At 48.5% G+C, this 8,733-nt stretch overlaps 1 protein-coding gene across 1 annotated transcript in view; it reads left to right on the top strand.

Moving 5' to 3' along the window:
* The window catches only part of AMMECR1 (Alport syndrome, mental retardation, midface hypoplasia and elliptocytosis chromosomal region gene 1), a 106,164-nt gene that overhangs the window by 1,071 nt on the left and 96,360 nt on the right, over positions 1-8,733 (top strand). The gene's annotated exons all lie outside the window — the stretch shown is intronic.

Here is an 8,733-nt window from a genome sequence, read left to right as displayed (position 1 = left end):
GCCCCTGACATGCCCCCTAGTGAGTGCCCCGCTCCAGCCCCTGACATGCCCCCTAGTGAGTGCCCCGCTCCGGCCCCTGACATACCCCCGCAGCGCCCCCTAGTGAGTGCCCGGCTTTGGCCCCCTGACATACCCCCGCAGCGCCCCCTAGTGAGTCCCTGGCTCTTGCTCCTGCCCCTGGGCTCCGGACTCCTGCCAGTGCCCCCTAGTGAATACCTGGCTCTGGTCCCTGCCCCTGGGCTCCAGCTCCCCGCCAGTGCCTCCTAGCGAGTACTTGGCTCCTGCCCCCCCCGGGCTCTTGTCCCCGCAGCGCCCCTTAGTGAGTACCTTGCTACAGCCCCTGCCCCCCGGGCACCTCCCCCTGCAGCGCCCCTTAGTGAGAACCCGGCTCCGGCCCCTGCCCCCCGGGCACTTCCCCACACAGCGCCCCCTAGTGAGTATCCAGCTTTGGCCACCCCCTCAGCCCCCCCTAGTGAGTACCTTGGCTTCTGTCCTATACCCTGAGCTTCTGCGTTGGGCATCCACGCCTCTTAATGAATACCCGGCCTCACCCCCAGGCACCTCCCTTGCCAGCTCTCCCTAGTGAGTACCTGGGCTCCTACCCTGTGCTCCCTTCCCCACTCTCCTGTGACCCCTAGTTTGTACCCGGGTACTCTGCTCTCCTCACCAGCAATCCCTAGTGAGAACCCATGCTCCTACCCCATGCATCTCAGCACCCTGCCCCCCTCTCTAGCAATCCCTAGTGAGTATCGGGCCTCTATGCCAACACCCCTGGGCACCTGGCCTCCTCGCCAGCGAGCCCTATTGAGTACCCAGGAACTCTCATGGGTATCCTCTTGCCCTTACCAGTGATCCTTAGCAAGTACCCCATGCCATGTCCCTTGCTTCCCTGGTCACCCCGTCCCTTGAGTCCCTGGGCACCCTATCCTCTCCCACTAGTGAACCCTAGTGAGTACCTCATGCTGTGTCCCATATCCCCTCGGGTCACCCTGTCCCCCATTACCAGTGACTCCTAGTGAGTGTCCCTCTGCCTCCCTCACCACCGAACCACGGTGTGTACCCCATGCCCCCTGCCCCGTGACCCCCTAGTGAGTACCTTGCCTCCCCTATACCAGTGACCCCCTGAGTACCCCATGCCCTGCCCTGTGCCCCCCCAGGCACCCCGCCCACCTCTCACCACCAACCCCTAGTGTGTACCCTGTCTCATGTCCACCTGGGTGTCCAGCCCTCACCTCACCAGCGATACCTAGTGAGTACCTCATACCATGCCCCGTTTCCCCCTGGTCACCCAGCCCCTCCTTCAACAATCCTTACTGAATACTCCATGCTGTGTCTTGTGCCCCGCGAGGCATCCTTCCCCCCGTTACCAATGACCCCTCATGCGTACCCCACCCCATGCCCTGTTTCACCCTGGGCATCCTGCCCCCTCTCAGCAGCGAACCCTAGTGAGTACCCCACACCATGCTTAGTGTTCTCCGGGCACCCTGTCCACTCTCCTTAACAATGACCTCTAGTGAGTACCCTGGGTACCCTGCCCCATGTCCCCCTGGGCATAGTGGCCTCCCTCACCAGCACCCCCTAGTGAGTACCTCAGGGCACCTTACTCCCTTCTTATTAATGACTCCTCGTCAGTACCTCATGCCCTGCCCCGGGTTCTCTGGGCCCCTATCACCCTGGGCATCTGGGCCCTGTTACCAACGACCCCTCATGCCATGCCTCGTGTCCCCCGGCACTATGCACCCTCTCACCAGTGACCTGGGCACCCTACCCTCTCGAAGCAGTTCTAGGCACCATGCCCGCTCGCCCACCCAAGACCACTAGTGAGTACCCCCAGGCACCCTGCCCTCATCTCACCAGAAACCCCCTAGTGAATACCCCATACCGTACACCATGCACCCTGCCCCTGCTTCAGTGACCCCCTACTGAGTGCTCCTCTCTGTGCCCTGAATATTCCTGGGCACCCTGCCCCCTTTCCTCAATGACCCCTAGTGAGTACCCCCAGGCACCCTGTTCCATGCACCCCTGGGCACCCTGCCACCCCTTACCAGTGACCCATAGTGAGTACCCCACACCCTGCCCCATATACTCTCCCCAGGCACCATGTCCCAGTGCACCCTCTCCTTCCCAGCTGCCACATAGCCCATTTCATCAGTGACCTCTACTGAGGACTCCATGCCAGGCACCATGCCCCATATTCTCTGTACCCCTCACTCCATACAGCTACCAGCCCTCTCTTTACCAATGACCACTAGTGAATACCTCCTACTGGGCACCTTGCCCCCATTTACTCCCTACACCTCACCACATACAACCGCCAGTCCCAGCAGAGCTCCTGCTTCATCAATGACCACTAGGGAGTGGTCCACACTGGGCTCCATACTGTCCCTTTGCATCCCATGCTCTTCAACCCGGTATGGCTACCAGCCGTCAAAGCCCTGTATCACCTCCATGGACCCACACCATATATCTGACAGCATCTGAGGAGCTGCCCCACTTCACCAGAGACCCCTAGTGAGTACCCGACACAGAGCACTATACTCCTATCCTGCCCCCACCTATATGGCTACCAGCCTCTGGTTCACCAGTGATTTCTGGTGAGTATCCCACACATTGCCTGCATTGCTTTTTGTACCCCCATCCCCTACACATGGTTCCCAGCCCCTGCGGAGCCCTAGTTTCCTCAGTGCCCTAGTGAGTTTTCCATTTCAGGCACCATACCCCTATACCACCTCATAGACCTCCTTCCAGCCCTAAAAAGCGTGGAGCCCCAGTGAATACTTCACATCAGACACCCATGCCCCTTCATGATACCCTCTGAGTTCCCTACCCCTAGTAAGTATCCGTCAGTGCTCTTGTACAACTACTATCCCATGCAGAGCCCTGGCTTCACAAGTGACCTCATCTGCCCTGCTATCTCCCCGTGTGCAGCTATTAGCACCTGCAGAGCCATGGTACACTTCCTCCTTGCTGCATGACCACCATGCTTGGGAGACCCCCGCCCCACCAACTTCTGCTAATGAATTCCTCTCTCCATCTCCTATACCTCCATGCGCCCTCAGTAGTGCTGCCCGCTACCACACAGCCCTTGCTTCACCAGTGACACTTAATGAATGTCCTCTGTGTTCTAGATATATCGGGCACATGATTAATAACCTTAATGGAACCCTCATTACGCTGACCCCTAGTGAGTACTCTGTGTAGGAGATGTATACTCGTAGTTGCCATCATGACAATCAGCTGCCATAGACCTCCTGCTTCACCTACAACCCCAGCAAGTACTCCCTTCATAACTTCTGTATACCAATGTGAGGGGCTCAGCTGTGATTTTCTTTACATTACCCATTCCTCTCTACATCCTGTGTGCTCCCCCTTATAGATACCAGTTTCTTAGGAACTCTTGTTTCTCCTGATTTGTACTAAGTAGCTATCATCTTGTGTGTGGTATCCACTTCCCTTCTATCTGTTCTCCATCCCAGTCCTACATAGATAACCAGCCTCAATTTTCTACAGCTGTCACTCTGTGGTTTCATTGATGGGGAAAACTGAGTTCTGCCCACAGTTTATTTGCTCTAGATTGATAAAGAATAAATAACTTGTAGAACTCTCTCCAGTAAGCACTTCACCAGCTCTGCTAGTTAAGGTTGATTGTCACTTTCTGTCTAAGGGCTGGTCTACACTGCCGCGCTAGTTCGGCGGCTGGGGATCGAAGTTCCGAGTTCGATTTATCGCGTCTGGTCTGGACGCGATAAATCGAACCAGGAAGTGATCCCCGTCGACTGCGGTACTCCAGCTCAACGAGAGGAGTACTGCGGAGTCGACGGGGAGCCTGCCTGCCGCGTGTGGACCGCGTCTGAACCGCGGTAAGTTCAAAGTAAGGTATGTCGAATTCAGCTACATTATTCACGTAGCTGAATTTGCGTACCTTACTTCGACTTGGGGGGGTAAGTGTAGACCAAGCCTAAAGGTCAACTATTTTAAGTGCTCTAAAATCCACATTACTTGGATTGTCTTGAAATTTGCTGTGACTCATGGTTGTGCAGGTTAGGATTAGTGGTCAAACTTAGTGTCATTTGACAAAGGGGTTCCTAAAATACACTTCTAACCTTCTCCCTTAAAAAAATGTTTACAACATCAACTGGTTCCTGTAACTTTTTTTTTTTAAATGAACACCTAGGCTCAAACTATAGCTCTAATCCTCCCTAAACTGATCTCAGCCACTCAGGATTTCTCTCTACTAGGCCTGGTCTACGCTACAAAATTTTACCAGTAACACTTCCTTATTTCAGTACATCTTTGCATGCATCCACATTCAATTTTAAGACCTGTCAGTAAAACCCTGAGTTTGACAGTGACTGAAAACCACTTCCCTGAATGACACAGGTCCTCTACCAGCACTGTTCCATGGATAAAATGTGTATGGATGCTACATTACATGTACTACTAAAAATAGTACTCCAGCAACTGTCCCTCACAACATTGACCTCTCTGGTCACAAATTTGAACTCTATTGCGCAGTGACTGGAAGGAGACACTCTTCCCCTTCCCCCCCCTTTAAAATCTCGAGCATGTTTTTGAAACAACCGTTTCCCTGCTAGCCCACTTTTGAAAGCACACAGGTATACTTCTGCATAAAAACTCCAGTTAATGCTCTTGCTGCTTACTGGTCCTGGATTTCCTCTGCCTATGGGGAGAACAAATAGTACAAGCCCAGCTGCGGCAAACCCAGTTGGATGAATAGCGTTTTGAAGAACTGACTTTCCAAAAAAGTAGTTTTTCTACAATCCCTCAAATAAAGGATCATTCTCAAACGGACCTTTGCTCTCTTGGGAGATCAGAAGTGCTGACAGAGCAGATCTGTGAGGGGGAATGTTGGGCAACTTTCCCTTCAGTGACGTTTGGTGAAAAGGAAAGCGTAGCCATCTGTGCCCTCACTTTCCTTCATTCCCCACAGTTCCTCCCCATAGCTGTTCCAGGACTTGGCTGCTCCCTCATCAGAGGAAGGAATTCAGAACTCCTCACCTTCCCCTTCCTGCCTCCAGCTGTGGGGAAGGGGCTCCAGGCTCGGTCTTTCCCATGGTAATGTTGCTTCTAATGGGAATGGGGAAGTCAGAGCAGTGCAGGAGAATGTGGGGTGGAAAGGAAGGGGTCAGCAGTGCAGTGAGGGTTATTTGGGGCTTCATCTGTCCCCTTGCAAAAAGTGTCCCCACTGACTCCAGGCAAGTATTGCATTGTTCCAGCATCTTTTCCCTAGCTCTTCAACCTGTGGATCCCATGATGGCTCCCACCTCTCCATGGGGAGGAGGGAGAACCAGGTTGTGTTGGTCAGGCAAACAGACAGGAGATGATGCTGGATCAGTAAAGGACTAACATGCTGTCAGTGCATTCTGTGGCTAGGGTACTCATTGCCAATAGCCAGAAACAGGGGAAGAGAAGAGCTGGGCTGTACATGGAGATGCTGAGCAATTTTTATTAAAAACCTAAGAAATTAAATGTCCCAACATTTTGTTAATGGAGAGTTAAGATTTCGCAGTGGTGCCTCATGCCTTTCCCGAATGTGCAGAGTGGTTAAACTTAAACCTCTGAAAGCCAAGAAATACAAAGTTAAGGTACACGCCACTCTGCAACCTAACTGTAACTCTGCTCCCTTTGAGCAAAGCCCCAGTGCTCCAACAACACAGACTAGCTCTCAACTCGTACAGATACTACAGAACACTTCAGGAACAGCACATGACACTGTAAAACAAAGTGTAATACCTCTTTGCTAAGGCAAAACTCAGGTTTATGTCAGGCATAGCAAACAGAAGTTGCTTATGCTAACGCAGAGCGTACTCCACACAAACCACTCCAGATTTGCTAAGGATTCTTCTCAGTAGGCCCTGGAAACCACTGTCATGTATGTCACCAGACTTCTGATAATCCCCATGGTTGAAAAAAAGATCCTTGTGTATCTCTGGTGACTCAGTCTACAGGATTCGGAGCTGAAATGAGGCAAACTTGATCTCTGAAGGTACATGTGCACCTCTCCCCATATCCCAGTGATAGGTCTGTCATGCTGCTCCCATTAATCCTATCACCATTCAGCATAGCTACATATAACAGAAGGAATGCAGCTGGCATGAATGCAGTTAAATGCTGGAATTCCAGTCTGTGGAATGTACAGCACAAATAGTAGCATGTTCTTAGTCCTTCCTCCTATCTGCTTATTATAGATTCATGGATATTAAGGCCAGAGGGACCATTAGATAATCTGGTCTGACCTTCTGTATAACACAGAACAGAGAATTTCATCAAGTTACTCCTGTATCGAGCTTTATAACTTGTTCGACTAAGGCATCTTCCAGAAAGGCATCCAGTCTTGATTTGGAGACATCCATAGATCGATAACCCACCACTTCCCTTTATAGTTTAATGTTTGCAGCACCCTTACTGAACTGTTCCCAATGGCGGTTTCCTCCTGGCGGGTTGGTATGTACCTTAACTTTGTATTTCCTGGTTTTTGAGAGGTTTAAGTTTAGCCACTCTTCGCATTCTGGAATAGCACAGAGCACAACTGGGTTACCAAAGATTTGGGGCTTTTAAATGTAAGTGTTTTCCCCTTTGCTGATATGTTTTTTAAGCAAGCAAATAAACAAATGACCTGAGTAACTGTTTTGGAGGCTAGGAACTGGGAGATAACAATGGTGGTGACTATTTTAAATACACAGGTAGAATTATAAATTTAATTCTTTCCTTTCTATTCTAATATTTTACTGTTATTAAAGTGGGAAGAAACGAGACACAACCAAATGAAGGACCATTAAGAAAATACTGTACCCAAACCCCCTCTCTCCTTACTGAAGTTTTGTTCAGCAGCCTCTTCCCAGATAATTCCAGTGACTTCTACTTACTATAACATTAAAATAAGTTACATGAACTGGGATCCCTGGTGTCTGTTGACTTTCAGGGTTTGGAAAAGAATTGTGATTTAGCCCAGGTTGAGTGTAAATTGACCCTGTGGGATAGAAAAGGTTCTGGAGGACCCTGCTTGTATGCATTCCCCCCAGCTGCAGCTTTTTTGTTCCTTTGTCTTAGCTACAACTTCATACTGTTGTTACCTGAATAGGGTTTTGCCTCAGAGGACATAGTGATTTGATCATACTTTAGATGGATGAAAAACCCTTTACTCCTCCACCTACAATCCCAAGACTGGTTTCTCTGAAACTTTAAAACTACTGTAATATGCTTTTTTTAAGACTGGCACTGGATTTTAGTAGAGACAATAATACATATATACAGGTGGATATTCTTTATGTTTACTTATGGCTGGCAAATCCAAAGGGCTGTATGTATCTTGTGTGTGTGTTCTGGTTTTTCACCTGTGCATACAGTCGCCTGTACTATTTCTGGGGCATTTATTCTCTACCAATTATTATTATTATTTTTTTTTTACACACATTTACTGGCTTTATACTCAACACTGTTGCCTTCATCAGTCAACTTTTCCAGGAACAATTACATTAAAATGTAAACGTGTGATCAAAGTACAAAACTTCCATGTGATCTAAGAGAAACTCTCCATCTGGCCAGCCCTATATTGATTGTCTAAAGAACTGAGAGTGTTATACGTGTTCACTTTGCTTTCACAAAAGTTAAACTACACCTCTTCCCCGATATAACGCTGTCCTCAGGAGCCAAAAAAATCTTACTGCGTTATAGGTGAAACCGCCTTATATCGAACTTGCTTTGATCCGCCGGAGTGCGCAGCCCTGCCCCCCTGGAGTGCTGCTTTACTGCATTATATCCAAATTCATGTTATATCAGGCCGCGTTATATCGGGGTAGAGGTGTAATATCTTTAATGTCAGAAGATTAAACTGTTCTTCTAGAACACTTTTTTGTGCGACTGTGGAGCCTTTGCTATGTATAATAAAAAATTATCCTTTGGGTGACAAACTAATGTTAGAAGTCACCTGTAAGTATTACCTTAGTCTTCACAATAAGACAAGTCACTTTATACTGAAGTTGTATCACAATATGACATGTCACTTTATACTGAAGGGAATGGGTTCTGTGGTGTTCAAGATTGCCAGTCGGTAGGTCCTGTTTCTGTCTGTGACTGCATCCAAGCTGTTCTACTGTTTGTCATATTTTTGTTTTTCTTATAAACTTCAAAACTTTTACTCAGTTGTAATTGCTCTCTTCCCTTCTACCACTGAACACTAAACATTTGAATGTGAAGCAGAGCCTCTTAAAGTAGCATCTTGTAGATTTAAAAAAAAAAAATGCAGTACAGAAAGAGGTTCAGGGTATGCTGGCTGCCAGTAGCAGTGTTCTGCAGGGAATTCCCAGCATGTTCAGAAGTAAGATTGATGACTATGCCTTGGTACTGTAGCAGAGGAAAAATGATAGAGTACCAGGAAACTGTAAGAGGCTACAGAAAGAATATACCTTTGCCAATAGGTTTAACTCCTAATGTTCTTGTAAAACGGAGAAAGTGTTGAGATGATAAAAGCTCTAAATACCCTGTCATAGTTTACTGGTATTAGTGACCCTTTTCGGTTTTAATTGAAAATGGGTACTAGATAGGAATTATAGATATTAAACTGTATTCAGCAGGACATAGGAAGTGGGCAAACTGCAGTACAGCATAAGGCAGATGGTCAACAGGTTAGTAAGGTTTGTAGTGTTGAGAGAGGTGTTTTGTGAGCTCTATCAGCTGCACGTGCTTCTGATTTGAGTGAATTTCGTATGTGCA

Source organism: Terrapene carolina, unplaced genomic scaffold (assembly GCF_002925995.2).
Source record: "Terrapene carolina triunguis isolate 2854851 unplaced genomic scaffold, T_m_triunguis-2.0 Scaffold131, whole genome shotgun sequence".
NCBI lineage: Eukaryota > Metazoa > Chordata > Testudines > Emydidae > Terrapene > Terrapene triunguis.
This window is presented reverse-complemented; position numbering and strand designations above follow the sequence as displayed.